The sequence below is a fragment of the Teleopsis dalmanni genome, chromosome 2 (assembly GCF_002237135.1).
Source record: "Teleopsis dalmanni isolate 2A chromosome 2, ASM223713v2, whole genome shotgun sequence".
NCBI classification, from domain to species: Eukaryota; Metazoa; Arthropoda; class Insecta; order Diptera; family Diopsidae; genus Teleopsis; species Teleopsis dalmanni.
The window spans coordinates 125368967-125389652 of NC_051847.1; the positions used below are offsets into that span (position 1 = coordinate 125368967).

General features: G+C 28.4%; 1 protein-coding gene across 1 annotated transcript in view; it reads right to left on the reverse strand.

The window, feature by feature from the left end:
* Nucleotides 1-20686, reverse strand: part of LOC119683788 (acetylcholine receptor subunit alpha-like 2) — a 64146-nt gene that overhangs the window by 40746 nt on the left and 2714 nt on the right. The window lies entirely within an intron of this gene.

The window sequence follows — 20686 nt, forward strand, 5'->3', positions numbered from 1 at the left end:
GATCATTACAGTTTTATTTGAAGATCGACAGTTTTCGTTAGTTGAAGTGAGCAATATGGGTTAGAAAAAGCTTTCGTGTGTAGAATGAAACAAAAATACACTTGTATGAAACTTTCTAAGGAACATTGATAACGTTTTATAAAGAATGAAATAATTTTAAGCCGCGTTTAGAGACTTAGATCATCTCCCAAGACTCTAAATCAAAACAAGAAATTAAGGAATGGTAAGTACATGCTTTTTAGCTCCGAAGCAAAATCATATTTTGACTCTTCACATACTTCAAAAACCATTTACAGAGAACGTTTTTTACGAAATGAAAAGATATGAACTACCATAGATAAGCATAAAATAATTTAATTATAAAATTTTAATATTAAAATTTAATATTTAACAAGCTGTTTGCAAGACCCCCGTACAGTGATCTATAAATTAAAGTTCAGCAAGAATATATTAAAAAATAATGTCAATTTCACTATTTAATATACATTTTAAAATATCCACTTCACAAACACATTGATTACAAAACATTAATTTATTATGATTTGTGATTAAAAACATATTTTTATTAAAAACAAATTTAAATTTTGGCATGTGTACCCAAAATACTGACATATTGTAACACAAAATCTTATCTTACTGGCTATTTTATGAGAGCTATCAGTAACATTGAAACACCGTGGTTTATCCAAGGTAAGATTTAGGGAATAGATCCCTCACCTGACAATATAGCATACAAATAATATATACTGCACAGATTGGAAAATAAAGTGGGATTTGCATACTAAAGACATATTTATTAACTAGACAAATATAAGTCCTTTAAAGAATTTGTTCTATAGGAGTAATAAAATCTGTATATTATGAATTATTTAATTTAAAAAAAAATAAGGAAATGTGTGTTTTGGTGGAACATGTATTTGCAAAACTAATACTATATTAATGGCAGAAAAATGTGATATACGTATTATGAACAATAAAAGTTGGCTTCAGCATAGTCTTTCACTGCATAGGAATCTTAAAATACTTTTATTAAAACATTTTTATCATTTAAGAGTAACCACTATTAAAGTTCTAATCGCAGAATAGAAACGTTAATTCCGGATCACAGTTTGCAACATTACATGAGATTCAAGGCTCATATGGATTTCTAACGCCCATGCAATATTAAATGTTATATAGGAAAGGAGCGTGAATGCCCAGATTGCCTTTATCTCAATATATGTCACATGTAGATCTTCTAGTATTATCTTATGTATTACGTTAGAGCCATGTTTTTCGATGTAATATAAACATACTAATAATTTAAGAATAATTTTTATTCACAATAATGTAAGAGTTATGGAATAAATAAATTAATAAATCTATTAATATATGTATATGTATTTTCGTTAAATATACATAAGCATTTGAAGTGGTACTTTATATGACCATTTGTGCATTTTTCCGCCCATTTATTTAGCAAATATTTTCCATTTAACAAATTACAATACGAAAATGCCTAAGTAGTACATATAAAAAAATATTTTGAATTTTATAAGACAACTAACATGTTTAAGTTTCATGGAAAAATGTTGTGCTACTAAAACTTTTTCATGGTGGACCTTGCTAAATTTTTGTATCTCTTTTATTTCTACATAGAAATGCAAGGATGCAGTTACATTCGTATACCAATTCAAGCATATATGCATGCATATGTGCATCCTCAATGCATAAGCATGTATGTGTGTTATTGTCCTTTTGGCAACATTTTTCGGTAGCATATTTCATATTTTATATTTAAACATGTCAAAAATTCCTAAAGGATTTTTTGCACATAAGTTAAAAAACAAATAAATAGATGTATGCAGAAGTCGAGTTACATCAGGAACCAATTCCTGAATATATACATACGTTTTGCATATATAAGAAACGTTCTCACCCACACTTACACATACGAGTATATTTTGTTATTAAATAACTACAAAATTAACCTTTTGAAAATACTTGCAGTGCAAACTAAAAATACAGAAAGGCAGTGAAGCAAAATAACAGGGCCAAGTCAAGCGTTATGAAGAAAGAAAGTAAGTTTTATGCTATGTTACATGCGCCAACAAGAGCAATCAGCACATTTTTCAGGCAGTTGCGTAAAATTGCTCCAAGGAATTTAATTTTTTTCTCTTGTAACCAAACAAAAATACTTAACTATTTAAAATTTTTTAACTAAAAAGCATAATGAATTATTTGTTTATGTGAAGGCTAAGATGCGCCAGTTTTCCTACATTGTAAACAAAGAAAAAATAACAAAATATACTTTATTTTTCAGTGAAAGTTCCATTCCTAAAATATTTTTAAAAATTCTTGTGATTAGTATGTTTATATATATATATATAATATCACTGTATATGAATGCATCTATTATCTAGTAACACACATAAATTTTTGGGCGCCCCATTCTTTAATTCACTTCAACATTGATATAGGCGAGATTCTTATATTTATCAATTATTCAGCTGGTTCTAATATGTCTAACTTCCCACCTATAACTATTTTCCAGTTACTTTCTTAGCTTATTGAATTGGTTATGATATGTACATATCTACCTACTCACGAATGCTCCCATAAGCTGCTGTTACTTTATGACCTCTTATATTCTTGAATCTTGCTAATAATTACAAAAAAAATGCTGTTATGAGGATAAGATATCTTTAAAAATCCACTTAAATTTCTTTTTAAGCAAAACGAACTATATTATGATGTATTGCAGGATTTCAGAATCAAATCAATCAAGGAAGTTAACCTAAATATTACGGTTATTTTACTATTATTCCACAATATTCTTGTACCATACTTTCAAGTGTTAATAGCCTATATTTCATCAACTACAATCTCTTTAAACCGCTATAGTTTCTGTAGAAAGCATCCGATTAGATATAGGTATTGCACCAGTTGGCAACACAGTGACTTCGTCGCTTCTGCAATAGTAGTAAATTTTACTTTTTCTAATACTCGACTAACTAACTAACTATCACTGATTATATTTTTAATATATAAATATATATCATTAAATTTAATCAATAGAAAAATATTTAGGAAAACTATAAAATTTTTAAAATTTATTTCAAATTTTTGATATAGCCTTTAGTGTGAATTGTGGATTTTTTAATCATTTAGATTCTTCATCCATTCAAGAAGAAGGGCTTTGTTATCAAATCAACACTGATATAATTTACAACAACTTGTTGCCTAATATATTACCCATGTTAAGAATTCATTGTTCAATCAATTGAAGTGTGGAAAGTTGTCTCTCACCTAACGAAATATTTGGTTACCTGTGCGTATTAGAGAATAGGAGTTCCAAAGCTTTTTCATTTGTATTACGGTGGTCATTTGCAATACCTTGACACCGTGATCTAAACACATCAACAAAGAACAACCATCGATCATCACGGTCACCATCTAGTGACTTCAGGAGTGCAATTAAAGTATTAAATTTCTCCTATTATTTTATATATAATTGCCTGCATTTATGACACTGCAACAGCTATTCAGCTCTTTGGACATATTTTTCAGAAAATATGTGGGTATGCTATTAGGTAATTTTAAAATATTTATATTTATTGCATAATTGTTTTCAATAATATTACTAGAGGAGTGGACTTTTGTCTTCAAGTAGCACTGAATTCGTTCAATTTGAAAATTAACCGGGAAACTGCATTCGCCAGATGAGTTCCTCAATTTTGGAGCAAATGTAATTCTTTTGTGCATCAGCACATCACTTTTTTATAATGGTCTATAGTTTCAGATTTATTCATATTGAGAGGTATTTGTGCTTTCGCACAAATATAGCACTTTTACACAATTATGTGCAATTTTAATCATTTTTTCTTAATGTAACTTAATATCTTTATCAAGACTACATACTTGACATTTCTTGCTGCTATAGTAGCCAGCTATTAGTGAAACGTGCTTTAAGCATTATACATACGTAGAGATAAGAATGATAATCTCTTTTTTTAATCATACTTGGGTATATGATGCAATTTTTTAAAAAAGTTTTAAATAAATTAAAACACAGGATAAAATATTATATTAGGTCATTTTACTTTATCAATATTTTAAAGGACTGGTTTTGCAAAAATAAATAAATAAATGTTTTCTTCAAAATTTTTATAGATTTATAACATATATATCATTTTGATATTGAAACCTTTAAGTTAATATAACGTTCTGTTCACCCCATTTTCTGCTTGCAATTGTATAAATAAAAATTAAAATAAATTTAAATTTATGTTTTTGTGTAACAAAAATTTCTTGAATTTGAGATAGAAATAATTAGATATAAATATTTAATTGAAATAATCAATATTATAACTATTAGTTATTTAAATAAAAGAACGAATAATGGATGAGTGGTCCAATAATGCAATTTATTTCTTATATATTATAATTTGAATAAGACATTGTAAATTTGTATATACTTATTAATTTCTTCACAAAATCTGTTTTTTAGTTCCAACGAAAGACACATAATTAGAGATAATACACACAAATATTGTTGTGAGCATAAAGTCCTAGCCAACTTAACAGCACTTCAGTCGTGTCCAAAAAGACATTGTAAGGAACACTAATACCTAACAAAAGCGTTCATATTGTGAAATGCGTTCCTGTAATCGTGTAAAAAACCGCTTAGCATAGTTGCAGGATTGAATTGGAATTTTTTGTGTCTTGGATTGAAACAACAGGAACTGATCATTTATCATCTTATGGCATCTATGGTTTTGGGGTAGGGATTTAACCAACTCTACAGCAGCATTGTGATAAAACTTAACGCATTGTTGTGCACTTGATTTGCATTGGTTATCAGCTTCGAGTTCAGCCAGATAATAGATGGACTCAGCTTTTAGTATGAACAACTCCATTTTGTATTGGTTATTTACCGGGTTTGGCATCAAATACTCGTCTATTAAGTATATTATTTCTTCAGTGAATTTTTTCACTTCTTCATAAATTACATCCTGTATGGGTGCCATCTGCTTAGAATCAGTTATAACATTCCTTTTTCTCACAGTTAATCGTTGAGACAATCTATGTTTAATCAAACCATCTCTGCAAGTATTTTTAAATATTTTAAGGCTAACATCATCTAGTCCTGAATAAACGGTACACATTTTTCTAACGTACTGCATCATTTTAGCATATCTGCCTTTGTTGTGTGCCCTTTTTATTTTGTTTACCAATTCAGTTTTGCTTTCCATTTTGAAAATTATGTAAACGAAAATAAATCTAAATTTGCTTCAAATAATTTTGAAATTTGTTAAAAAAATTTATTTGCATTTAAATTACAAAAAATTATGAGGGAGGTAACTAGATCGTATTTTTTAAAAAAGAACATTAATTATTAAAAACAAGAACATTAATTAAAAAAAAAGAACATTAATTTCATTAATTTCAATAAAAACAATTAAAAAATTTATTTAAAAACAAGTTAAAACGTTTAACGGTCACTGTTAAATATTATGTTACGGTTAAGCATATTTAACTAAATTTAAAAATCTTAAACGTATCACTTGATATATTTAATTTAAACTGAAAATTTAAAGTTTTTAATCCTATCATTCCGTATTTTGTTTACTTTATATGAGTGACCTTTCGACGTTTTTTAAATATAATTTAGTTTCAACATTAATCCACCTTTTTTAATGTACAATATTTAAATTAAAACTGAATTTTGTTTGGAAAAAAGAACTTAATTTCGCTGAAACGAAAATGAGATTAAGATCTTTGCGAAATTAAGGTGTGTCTGAACATAGAATTATACTTATTTTATTGTTATTCTTACTCAATTCTTATTCCATTTCTTATATCAAATTTAATATCATTTCCTACTGGAACTTTCTATGTTTTGGTTTAACCCAAACCATAATCAATTTAGATACTGAAACCTTCATATATATGTTGCTTTCATAAATTTATCTTCAAAATGAATTCTTGATTATTACTCATATTATAAATAATTCACACTTTAGATATCACACTCAAACTTTCACCCTAAATACGTATACACTTGAGTATTCGACAACCCATTTGCCTGAGAATTTGAATAAATAATTCCCAATAAAATAATAATAATTGAAACAAAAAGCAACAAGTCATCACATCTACAATACCTCGGAGACAGTTTTTATGCTTCAGTGGTAAAATAAAATTGCATTCAGGCGCAAATATCATAGTTGATTAAAATTCATCTAATGAAACCAACAAACATATCCTTTTCAATAACAGGATACAAACATATGTTTCAGAAATTTTTTATTTATTTATTAATATTTTTTATTGCATATAGGTCTTGAAGCCAATATGTACTGTGTTGAAGTCACATTGTGCTGCAAATGTATGCTCCTAACAGATTATCTATGACAAGATATGTTACATGGGCTGCACACTGAGGTAACCGGACAGTTGGATTTATTTATCACATCCAGTAAAGCCGCAATACCACATGCAAGCATGACGTATGCATGCATGTAGGCATACGAAAAGCTGTCATGCAGTTGAAGCATTAAATTCACACATAATAACCAATTGAAAATTTATCCGAATCACACAAGCCACAGTGCAATTGGCAAAAACATCAAAAATATTTCATTTTCAGAATATGCAACAGTAAATTCTATAAATTCAAATATTATTTTATTTAAAAGTAATAAGTATAAATGACAAATAATTTGTAAAACTGTCACTTCAACTGTCATTCAGTTTGACATGCACTTACGCCAGCAATTTGTAAGCTCCATACACAATCACTATTCGAGCACGATGTGTTACGCTTTTCTAAATGCAACTGCAGTTGCAATTCATACAATTTTCTACAATAAAAATGCATTTAACTAAAACAGCAACAAGTTTTTGTGTTGACTCTGGTGTTTGAGTGAATGTGTTAAATATAAAATTTTATTGTAATATTTCCCCATTTTTTAACATATTTTTTTTTAGCATTTTAATTCGAACGTTGTACGAATAATGTTGACAAATTTAATGTAACGTTTTTGTACGTTACACATAAAATTTGACCCCATCCAACACGTCAGGCAGACAGATATGCGCTTATCCGAAATGTGTAGTAATGGCAACAATATACGGAATTGTATGTATATACACACTGCAGCACATAAAATAAAGGCTTCTTCACATTATAATAATTTTAAAAATTAATTAATATTAATACATTAACAGATTGTTTGATTAATGTATAAATATCCTTATATATATTATTCACAATATTAAAAAAAATATTCTTTTTATTAGCTTTTTCAATGGACAGTGTCTAAATCATAGACAGTAACATAAGATCAAAAATCAATGTGTTTAAACTCAATTAAAACATTTTTACTTTATATTTTTCGTGATCTCTTCTGTTTCCGTATTTCCATATCTTCTATTTCATTTCAACATAGACTAACGCAACTTTTTTCGTCGCTTCCCAAATTATAATTCTGCTACTGACATTTATATTAATGTCCTTATTAGAACCAGTCTTATTATATTACTCTCTTTATCTTCACGGTATAATATATATATTTGAACTAAACACTAGTTTTCTAAACAAGGTGGAAATAAAAAAATAGCTGTATATTTAAAATCAGAACTTTGTTCAGACTACATATTTGTAATAACAAAAATGAGTTGATTTTCATTATAATATGAATATTGGAATATTACAATGGATAAAAAAAAATAAATAGTTAACTAAATATGCACTAAATATGCATACAATATGCACTAAATTATTAAATTAGTAAGATTATATTTAAGTAGGAAATCGCATCAGACGCCATGACTCATAGGTCACTCATTACACCTTTGTAGAAAAGTCATTAAGAATATAATTCAAATTATAATTAAATTTTAGGTGAAACTCTACACTAAATGGCCACTTTAGGATCATCATACCACAGTTTCAATGGCAAACTAAAACTAAAATTGGTTGGATATGATCTACCAAGCATACGTAAATCTTCTAGACTGTGATCAGCTTACACATTTTTCTTCGATTTTTTTTTAAATCTTTGCTGGGATTTTTGGATGGAAACATAGGGGGTCTTCAAAATTTAAGTAATTATACCGAAAATTAAAACCATTTGGAAAGATTATATTGCAGGTACCGGTAAAATTGAAAATCGAAAAGATCTAGAGTATCATCAGCCATACCATAGATCGCGATGGAAACTATGGTTCGGTTTAAAAACCAAATCTTACTAAACTTCACCAAATCAAATCTCTGCATCAACATCCAAATATACCAAGCTTATCATAAAATACGTAATTTATTTAATAATACATTCAAAGCTGTATATAGGGCTATAGTAACTCTGGAGTCTTACCACATTAAAATATAATAGTACTTATTGTTACTATATAATAGTTACTTATTGTTTATATTTGATTAAACTAGCTGCCTGAAAATAATAAATTTGACAACTCAGTTGTAGTTTCTTACTTTCTAAATTCCAAGCTAGTTTAGTTAACCTAGCAGTTCTTTGGTTGTCTAAAAGAACAAATTGAAGACGATAAAGATACTTTATTTATAGAGATATAAATTTATAGGCTTAGTTGAGGGTCTTTAAACTGAATGCTTTTGGAATGTACAGGGTTAATATTGCATTATGTGTTAATCATAACATCATTTACACGTGCTATAGATATTTTATTTAAGTTTTTAATTAAGAACCTGAAACTAGAAACGATTAATGTACATTGATTAACAAATTTTTTTTAGATAACTTTTCGGTAAGTTTTATTGAAAATAGGCCATGTTGTTATACACATCTTGAAATTAAACTATTATTTAATATAATTACACCTAAAATTGTAAACATTTTATTACACCAAGTATAAAAGCTAGTCAAGTCCATCAAAGCGATCTAACTTGAATCTTTAAAATTAAAATGACAATTAAAACTTATAATTGAGACCTGCCAGTATGCTCTCGCACCATCCACCCTTCTATATATAAGTTATAATTACTTATTCAGTAACAAATAGCTTCAATTCAAATGGTGTACATTTATGTGTGTAAAGTAGTGTAGGGTATCGATATCAATGTATACATGAGTACATATGATTTATATGGTGTACTCGTAGTAATGTACATTTTACATTACTTTGACACGTAAAAAAATTCATGTTCAAGTTGAAAATAAATTCACATTATAACTTTTATAAAATCAAAATTGATCCACAATTCTGCAATACACATTATGTATGCATTCCAGTGCTGTGAGCAATTTAAAATTCATTGAACATAATTTTTTATTTTTGATCTCGTTTTAATACTATATATTAAATTTATAGTTTTAAAAATTTGAATCAATTTTAAAATTAAAAAACTAAGCTTAAAAACTAAAACAATTTTAATTTTTACTCGACTCTGCTTTCTGTTATATAGACACACAAACAGCATATCATCAATCACAAATTTAATTTTTAAGATAAAAGTATCCCGTCACTGATGGAGACGGGACTAGTTGAATTTGATATGTAATTTAAAAAACAAAAATTAATCGATATAATCTGCGGTTAATGGCTGATTTCGATTAACCACCATGTTACTAGAAACTTATTTTTTAATGACCTTTACTTCGCAGATATTACTCACGAGCTCTGCCATGGGGTATACAATGATGACTAAAATTTGTTTTATCATTTAAAACTTTTCGATAAAAGTTTTACAAATGCGCCAAACAAAACTCAATGAGAGTTGTGTGATGTTAATTTTTCTATAGCACAAACATACATCATATTAAATTTCGATATTATATTAAGTTCAATTTTACGACAGTTGTTAATGACACTAGATGGCCTCTCACCAAATACCTGTTCTTAAAAAATTCCGATTTCACCTTATACGCGTACATACGCCAACAATCAGTACAGCAATTCGTATATAATTGAAGTTTAAAATGATTAATATTCGTATCTTTTTAGTTTTTTACATTATTTATAAGGAAATTTATATGATCAGATTTTGGAAAAAGTGACATATAGCAATTATATGTCACATATTGAAAGGATTTACAAACGAATACGATTTATTTTTAGAAGAAGAATGATATCTTAATGAGGTCTTGACTGCAAGTCTTTTTTGTGAGACTTTTTGTTTTTTAAGCACACATCAAGCACTTTTTAACTTTTACATGTGTACTTCATTAATTTACAGCCTTGTGATCTGTCATGCAAACACCAAATTTTTAAGCTGAATAAAGCGAAAGTCAAATACAAAATAAATTTATGAAATTTTTCCAACCTTTCGTTGATGTTTTTTAAGCAAAATGGAGAGGAAGGATACATACCATATAATACAATTGACAAACAAAAGAAGCAGGTGTGATACAAACCATAAAGTAAAAAGGATGCCAAAGTGTTCATAATGCGTGCAGCTCTTGAGTTGAAGTGTACTTCAAAGCTAAATGCAAGTCTTTCAAAAATTCTTTCACAATTTTCTTCAACTTGCATTCAAAGGAGGAAAGTGCATTCCAAAAACAAAAACTATCTTCTATTGAACAGCACTCGATAATGTGCTGTGCAAGTTGTTTTGAAAGTTTTACCTCCAGTTATCTTTAAATTCTATATACGAATAACATCAAATAAGATTTTATGATGCTTTTAGAATGTACTATACTTTCATATTAATAACTTTTATATCTTTAGACGAGGGTTGAGTAATAAGATTTGTTAAATGCAAACACAAAAATTTTGTTAATTTTAATTTATTACTACGGTTTATTATTGAGTTAATCTCTATACAGTTTTCCAAAAAACATTTCTATCTTTCTCTTTCTCTTTCTCTCTCTCTCTCTCTCTCTCTCTCTATCTCTCTCTATCTCTCTCTCTCTCTCTCTCTCTCTATCTATCTATCTCTCTCTCTCTCTTTATCTCTCTCTCTCTCTCTCTCTAAATTAAAAAAAAATGTTATTAAAAAAAATATTAACACAAGATAGGTATGGTCTTGGTTGAAGTTTTTAAAACCTATCATTGCTCTTTAAATTTGTCAAGATTCAATTTAAATATGTGACTGTGCTTTGCATTTGAAATAGTTTCTTTTTCATATTCGATTTTAAATAAATTTAAACAGCATAATTATCTACTAACTGACTTTAATACGGAAAAATATGGCGAAGATGTGAAAGCGAATTGAAAAAAGATTTCAATTAATTTGCAATTAATTTCATATTATTTATTTAATTTTTGGTAATTCAAATTCTTAAATGTAAATGAATTTATTTGTAGAATTTGCCATTCTTTTTATTTTTTTATTTTGTTTTGATTATAATTTTAGCTAATTGAGAACCGCTGATTGTTAAGTGTAAACACATTATTATTCACTTTACTTATATTATCTTTTAGTAACTTTTAGTAACATTGTCATTATTTCATTCCCTATATGTAAAATAATTTTGTTATAATCAATAAATTCTATAATAATTTATTACAAAAATAATTTTGTTATAATCAATAAATTCTATTTTACTTTTTCTTAATAATGTTTAAATTTTTCTTACTTATCATACTTTCTACGTAATATATTTATTTGTTGCAAATATGTTCATAAAGGTACCCGTGCACATATTTCCAAGTACATCTACTGTGTGCTATAGTTTGTTTGATTTGTTTGCGCCTCCAGATGTATAAAATCGCCAACAACAAAATGTTACATACACTTATGGCTTAAATACTCGTACATAAAATTTAATAAGATTTTTTGCTACATGCTACGAATTTTATATTAATTTATTTTATATTTTCCTTGCACTACTTGTATGTTTATAAACGAAATACAAAGACGCACAGGAGTCCTTGTACACTTGTTATATTATAGTTCGTACAATGATTACATCCAATTAGCATATTAAATTAAATAAATATTAAATTACGTATACGAGTATGAAGCAAAATCCTTTTGTCAAGTTTGTGTTTCACACGTGTATATCCTGTTTAAATATTATGATATGCCATTCATTATAAGCTATAAGCCAAGGTATTGCATAAAATCTCTTAAGATTTTATACTTTTATAACATTATATCTTTTACTTTAACTCCAGCAGTGTGCATATGTAAGTTTCTTAAGAAAGTGGCAGGATTTGGCCGAAAGTGAAAAAAAAGTGGATATAAAAAACAAAACACTGTGGTTTAATACACAAAATTTCACATTCCTTCCGTACATGTGTACATTTCTGTCAACTTTATCCATGCATACACAAACATCGTGCAAACAATGATGTATAACTTTCTAAGCAACCTATAATGAAAACTCACATTATTTGAATCCTGTCATATTCCGGCCATAACTTATTCTGCTCATCTTAATAATTTGCTTCAAAAGTTACGAGCATGCAGAAAATGTATTAAATATTGTCTTAAAAGCCTTTTGTATATACTCGTATATTGCGGTTGGAACTGGTTGCAATGGTTACTGTATTGCTTTCAAAAGTGGTGATAGCAGAATGTCAAGCTACTCTGGATAAGGCATAAAGTCGTACTGTTGCGGCTTAATCACAATTTTTTCACTTTATTTAACCTGTCCCCACACAGCCTCCATGAAACGTTTTTGCCTGTACTGAAGTACCTTTTTGCTTTTAGTTTTTTCCCATACTTCGTCCTGTTAACACTTGTCATTGTCGGTGTATGCGGCAGTTATGTTTACATATCGTGCAATGCCTTCTAAATGTATGTAAAAGGCCACAATTTTTGACAGCTCTATCATTTGCATATGTTTTATATCAGTTCTAGCAACGCCTGCAACGTTTTAAGTTTATTTACATAACAGACATTACTCATGTCCGGTACTTTGCTTTAAATTGACTTATGACGCTGCATGTTTGTAATGATGGGGATAACAACAGGGTATCTGAAAGATATGATGCTATACTGAACATTTTGAAATTATGCTCACCCCACAACATCATAAAATCGTGAAAGAAACCATTGCACAAATTCAGCTTTTGACTAAAAAAAAAAATAATTCTTAAGATGTATAGTATATATGTATATATTTAAAAATATACGCAAATATTTAAAAATACTTCCAGATCTTCGAAGTAAGAAGAAGACAAAGAAGACTGTTCCACCGTCTTCGACCATTAGCGTGCTCTCAACTTTCCATAATCATACGTTTAAAATTGTAAAACAATGTTTCTATTTTAGTCAAGATAAGCGCTGTTTAGCGGTTTGTGAGAGAAAAAAAAATTAACAAGATATTTAATCTTATCTATAGCTATATGATTATTGACATAGTCTTCCGAATAATTATAAAGCGGCTGTATTAGCTATAAGATATCGTGAGAATGAAGAACGATGATCTAGCTAGCAAAACATTCCCTTTCATCTGTCTATCTTAAAAAAGATAGAAAGATGATAGAGAATCCAGATATCCAGATCTTTCTATCTTAAAAAAGGTAGAAAGGTGATAGAGAATCCAGATAGTACTATTTCGAATATTTCCCTAGCTAAAGCATCATTCTTCATTTTCACGACGTCTTATAGCTAACATAATCGTAATCACATAATCACTGAAGTAGCTCATGAAACCAAAACCGATTTGAATCGACCTATGGTTGTAATGACCAATTACGTAAGCGAGTAAAGTGGATAAAACTGAGAACCTAATTAAATTGAATAGAAAAGTCATACGAATATGATGATAAATTGAGTATTTAAGAAAGTATAAAAAAACTGAGAGCTAAGTTGAATTTAATTAAAAAGCACACAAGATACTGTGAGACTCAAGATATATAATGCAGACAGATGAGTTTAGTACATTATATAATAAGTACATATATAAACAAAATGACATAATGTGCACATTGAAAACTATAAGAATCCACTCAACCTTTATTTTTTCTAAAGACCCGTGTCAGTTTTTTAGATACAAAAGTATCTCATGAATCTTTCAAATTTGTGGATATCGCTTTTATCTAAGTTTTTCTTTAATTTTAACTTTTTTTGTGTAAACTTTTTGAAAAATTCCCTCTTTTGTAATTTTTTGTACATATCTTTGTATCCAAATATTTAAATACAAGTAGTTTCGTGTTTATGTTTTATATATATATATATATAAATATATGTACAAGTGGATAGAGAAGGCCTTGCTTTGCTCGAAAAATTCACTTTAAATTAACCTACTTCCTTAGTACATTTTTATGAAAACCAATTTTCTTGTTATGCACTTCAACACCCTGTGGCACCTCGGTAGCTTATGTATACAGCAGTGCAACTGCAGCGATTGCTGGTTACTCTTCCTTAGCTAATGCTGTCGTCATCATCCTTTCTGCTCTTTGGAAAAACATGCTAAAAATTTTACAATTCTGCATATTTTACTATATTTCTTAGCTAACATTCCCGCTACACCATTTTGTCATTCTTTTGTGTGTAGTACGTAGCGTTATAATAATTCACCATGCCCGAAGGCTCTATTGACAAAGGTACCAACTAACCCAGTACATTCACCATGCTTTGTACTGCTAATACCACTCACTGTTGGCGCTGGAGCTGCTCTTGATGCCACTACTGCTGATGCAACTGCCAAGGGTGCACAATAAAGAAATAACTTTTTTACCACCAACTTCTTTGTTATTGTTGTTTCATCTTGTTTTATGCAGTTCTCTACTGGCAGAAAAAAGGAGTTTTTGTGCATTTTGCATGCAAAATACGTTCACATATTTCTACAAATTTTTTAAATATTGTAAAGCATAAGCCACATTTTCTAATTTAAATTATATAGGTAATTCTTGCAACATTTAAAATATTACTAGTAGAATATTTAACAAATCAATGGGGACATTTGAAAACGCTTTACACAACTCAAGAGAATATTGTTTACTAAATACCTTCCAAACACATAAGAAGTGGCATTATAATAAGAAAAATATATAATCATAGAACTTATCAACGTTATTTTGATTGAAACAAGCAACTTCCTATATAAATGTGTCTATGCAGGAATGTTCTGGAAAATAGAATAAATTAGTTCATCTACTGAAAGCTTACTTATTTAAACTAATGATATATTTTTAACTGTATTATGTCAGTCTAAGCATTAGATCACGCTACTTTAATAAAAAAAAGAATATAAAGATAAAAAAAATTGAATCACTTATTGAAGAAGGTACTGACAGGAAGCAGTTTCCTCGATTTTGTATATAAATTATGCTCTTATATAATAAAGATAAAAAAAATTGAAATTCTTATTGAAGGTACTGTCAGAATAAGTTCCCTCGATTTTATTATAAAAATCTGGATATAGTAAATCCTCCTAGTGGATCGATCACCAGAAGAAATTGATAAAAGTAGATATAACATTTAAGAAGAATTGAAAAAAAGCTAGATATTTCTTTGTGCTAAGTATTATATTGAAATCTAACTAAATTTAGTAATTCTTCATGTGATATAAAATAAATCATTTAGAATTATGTTATTAGAACATGTTCTAAATATCATACAATAGCAAAGCTAAAAATAAAAATTAATGTTATATTTTTTCAAAAGAATAATCCAATAAAACAAATTGTTTGTTTCGAATTCGTAAAGCAATCAAATCTAGAGAAAATGATGAAGGAATTAATTAAGAAGATAAGCATTATATTAGATGGCGACAATACCAGGATACTTGTAGTTTTGGTAACTTTTTTGTTATTTAATATTCCTGATTTTCATTATTAAATTATCATTTTATCCAACTTGATTAGTACTATTTTAACAGAGTAAAATTAACCACAAAAATGGACTTCAAACAATACTTTTGACAGTTTTTAGAGACAAAAGGCCAGAATTCTTCACTATAAGAATAATGGCATCAGTTGCAAAATAGGAAAAGATGGTAAGACAATATTATGATCAAGACAACCGTTGTTAAAAACCAAGTAACATGTTTTTATGTCTACATTTTTGAGTTCTCATACAATTCGCGGGATTGATTACAACAAAAATCACAATACATAACAATCAGTTAAGGTTAAGGTGCGCTGATTATGAGCATCACATTTGGCAGGACCTGAGTTCGATTCCTGGTACTTGAAGTCTCAAAAAATAATTATTTACGAATAATTAAATACAAGAATTATTTCCAAGACCACTGATGAAGGGTATTTGGCCATACTCGAAACAGCTGTATGGTCAGCCAAAAATTCAATTAATTGAAATAATATATAAAAAAAATAAAATTTTTGTTGTTGTAGTTCACTACTGTTCGGAAAACCTCTTTATGAAATATTTAACAACTTAATTTATAGAAAGTACGATTATATTTATAAAAAAAAATTTTTTTTTAATTCGTTTTTTTAAATTGACGTTAATATGATTTTGCAAAATCAATCAAAATTGATTTTTTTGTTGCTATTAAAGTAGGCCCCGTCCAATACAATTTTCGTGAACTGATTGAGTATCATCCTTAACGCCTTTAGTAAAGTTTCTTTTATTGCTGCTATCAATTTCGGAATGCTTTTTTTCGAAAAGATTTTTTAGATTTTAAAACAAAGAAAAGTAACACGCGGCTGTGAAATCTGATTTCGAAACTTAGTTTCTAATTGAATAGATCTTTTATACACCGGATGTGGGACAGCGCTTAAAACTCATATGGTAACATAATACAGTTCAACTCACAGAAATGAAATTGTGACAGTATCTTTCACTAGCGTTTTTAAAGAAATTAATTTCGGATATTTATTAAACAGAATTGATATTGAAAAATCGTTTAAAATATGTACTCTATTATAGTAAAATTGCTTAAATTCCAAAAATGATATTTAATTTCGATTGTTTAATATACGAGACTCAACTCATGGATTTTATAATTTCACAATGTCAGTTCGAATTCAAAATCAAGATAAAATTACAATTACATTTTAAAAAGTTACAAATGAAACGTAATAAAATAAATTTTTACTATCCAATTATTTGCTTAAACGTATGAACACCGCGTCAGAGCGAAACTTTATTTTAATATTTAAAACAAAGTTCAGCACATTAATTAGCCCGACTTCGTTGGGTTATTCAATTTGTTTGCTGTGTTAATGTTAACAAAAGTAAATTAAGTTAATTAAAAATGCGTCATTCACACTTGACAGTAAATTTGGGTCAATTGTTCTATTAGGAAAATTCGTTTAATTTTCATACCAGCAATTGCAGTACTACCAGGACTTGGCATCCAATATAAAATGAATCGGTGCCGATGTATATGAGCACATACAATAAAATGAAGGCTGTTCGCATTGTTTATATGAAAATTACCACTTAATATTGTAAAATGCATGAGAAAACTCATTTATTCACCATTCAATGTAAGCCATTAACAATATTGCATTCCACATTTTTACCAGTGTACTCTGAGTCTCACAGATTTTCAAATATTCTGCGAACAATAACAACAATAAGCACAATTATTTTAGTTGCTGCAGTGAAAATCGCAGATTAATATTTGCGAAAAAGGATTTTTACCTTTTTAGGAGGGAAAATAAGTAGATGAATGAAAAACTGCATTATTAATTAAGTAGTTTATATCAAGCCTTTCAAGCTCTCAAGTACATGACAATGTACCCCGTTAAGTTGATTGTGCTTTTAGAGATTGCATTCATTTACACAAGAACTCTATACACACACAATGAGAAAGTTGTATATTAGATTTTTAAGAAATATTTGCATAAAATGCAGAAAAAGAGGTTAGATCTCCATCTATTAGGTCATGCTGATGCCACTATCTACACTTCCACTTGGAAATATAGATTACTCATTATGGTGGCTTCATAACTGACTAAAAGAGGAAAGTATTATCTTATTAAACCATTTGGTCAACCAGACAAAGCTAAAGAAATCCCACAACTCTACCCTGCTACTCGTTATACCTGCCAAGTGAGTGAAGAAACAATCTCCAAGACAATGAAAATATTTCGTCTATAGTCCTAGACATAGAAAGCTATTGTTGAAATCGAAGTCTTCTTCATCAAGATTCCTCATATATAATCCACTTGTCAGAATACGCCACTGTTACTTCAGTAAATTCACGAACTGTAGGATTGAAAAAGTTTGAAGGTCTTGATTTCTCCGAGTTATGATAGGTTCTATATTTTCAACTTATATTTAAAACTGATACATACGGTCAGCAAAAATTGGAAATGCACTGGGGTGTAGTGATTTTTGACCCATTGCATTATTCCAAGAACAAGTCCTTTATTCTAACGTAGATACAAATTAAAACTATTGATTATAATTATAATTAGAAGGGGGAACGATACTTATAGATGTACCATGTCATCTTTGGAGAGAATTTCTAATTTCCTTGTTAGGAAGTTAGGGAACCGGCTAATTCGGACATATTAAGGTTATTAATAAACTATAAAATATTTCTTTGTTATTTCTTGCATTCTGCAAGTGTAAGAATCAATAAACAGCAGTCTAATTAAAAACCTTTTTTGATGGTGACCTAAAGAAATTTTAGGAGTTTCATCATGCTTTCAGTGTCAGTCAATAAATTCGCAAATAATATATTCGACATTTCTAAGTATTAATGCAGTCAGACGATCTAGATATTCTGCCCAAAGGATCGGATCATTTGTTCAAACAGTACAAAATTTGAGAGACTTCGATATTAAATAATAAATCAACTTTGAAACATTGCCATATAGATCATAATAGCATAAAATATATCAAAAATATAAAACTAATCATTTTTGTTACCTTAATATACAGCTTTAAATTACAAACTTTCATTTTTCGAAAAAGATTTGATGTTTCTGTACATTCACAGACCCCTACTCTATAATAAATTAACAATTAAAACAACATTTGAAGTAGTACCTAAAAGCGTATTCAATTTGCCTAAATCAATTGTGGATATCAACAGTTGTAGCTTCTATTGTCAATAAACTGCAAATATATATACTATAGCCATCATTGTCCATAAATTTGTCCATAGGCGCCTAAAGACTCAGCAATTATAATTCATTTATTTCTTATCTGATATATGCGACTGATTTGACTGAAACTCGGCTTGAATTTATAGTTTTTAAGGTTTGCTTTACTATTTAAGTTTCAGACAGTTTTAAGGAAAACTTCTAAATGTTGCGCGTCCTAATAAAAAGGTACGCTTCAAAAGGATCGTTGAATAATACTCGATTGGATCTAAGATGTAGGCACCACCCAAGTTGAAAGAGGTTGTTTTTAAAGAGACAACTAATCGAGCTTGCAAAAGTTTTGTATGTATAAATAATTTTTTTTAATAATATTAAATTTACGCTATAGTTAGAGTTTATTTCTTTTCACTACTTTTAAATATTATAATATTTTTTTTGCTATCCTACAGGCTGTATCGAAGTAATGAATCTTTCAACTCATTATATTTTACTATTTTATAAATAGTTCTCTAAAATTTGATTCGCATTATAAATTAATTTAAAACATTTAGAATTACATGCTGTTATAACCTAATTGGTAAATCGCTTAAATGGAAATCGTAACCTTTTCAACCTTTAGTTAATTTAAATACAATTTAAGTTAAAGGATTACACAAGGATTTGGACTTGAAAATTTCTTTAAGTTTTTTTTAATGTTTTTTCCAATTTTTTTTTTTTATTCTCACATTGGTTTACACTTGGCACTGAAGTGTCCTGACTTACTTAATTTTTTTTCAATATTCGGCCTTCTATGTTAAAGTTGGTTTAAGGTTTCCTTTGCTCTACCAACGCCTTTGACATTTTTAAGGTTTTATTTTTTATTTAATCTAACAGGATTTTCCTCGTCTTTGTGGGTTTCATTTTCCATTACAAGCGGTTAGTTTCCATTTTGCTTTTAAAAACTAATTTAATCAGATTTTTCGACTTACAGTCACAGTAGCTTAAATTGATGTTAAAATAAATTAATGAGCTTAAACTGAGAGAATTTAACTGAATACAAAATGAAGTTAAACTTGGTAAAAGTGTTAGTTACAAAAGAATGAAATATTGAGGCACATTTTATAAAAGTCTAAATAATTATCTTAAGTAGTTAGGTATAACACGTGTACCTTCTAGCGACACCTCAACGAATCCAAATAAAAATTGTGCTATTGGAAATGAATTGTCAATTCAATTTTATATCTTTACAAATTTTTAGGAACTATATTAAATAAAGTTTCAAAATGATCTATTATTATTATTATTATTATTATTATTAGAGTATAAAGTTATCGAAATTAAGAATTTGAAAAATGTGCATAAAAGATACCTTCTACGAGCAGCTGAAGTTTTACTTTTTCCTATGTTTAGTTTGAAATCTGAAAAGCTGATATACCCCATTTTTCAAGATTTTTTTAATAAGAAAGTTTACAAATGTGTTGCACCGAGCAACGTAGTCGCCCGACCCGAATTTATCAGTTTGAGAAGAGCTTTTTAGCTGATTACAACCATAAAAAATTGCATGAAAGAAGTTGAAAGCTGTACTCTAATAAGTCTATGGTATACACTGTGGTATGATGGTATACACCATATGTATGTTTATAGTGTATATCAAGCGTTGGTATAGTTGAATTGCACTTTGAGAAACCTATTTTTAAAACGATAAGATAAATTTTGATTGACAACGTTTCCTTTGTATACCCATACATTTAGTATGTACATATGGAAAATAAATAAGAAGAATCTGTTGACTGAAATCAGTAATTATCAATAATTGACAACATAAGTT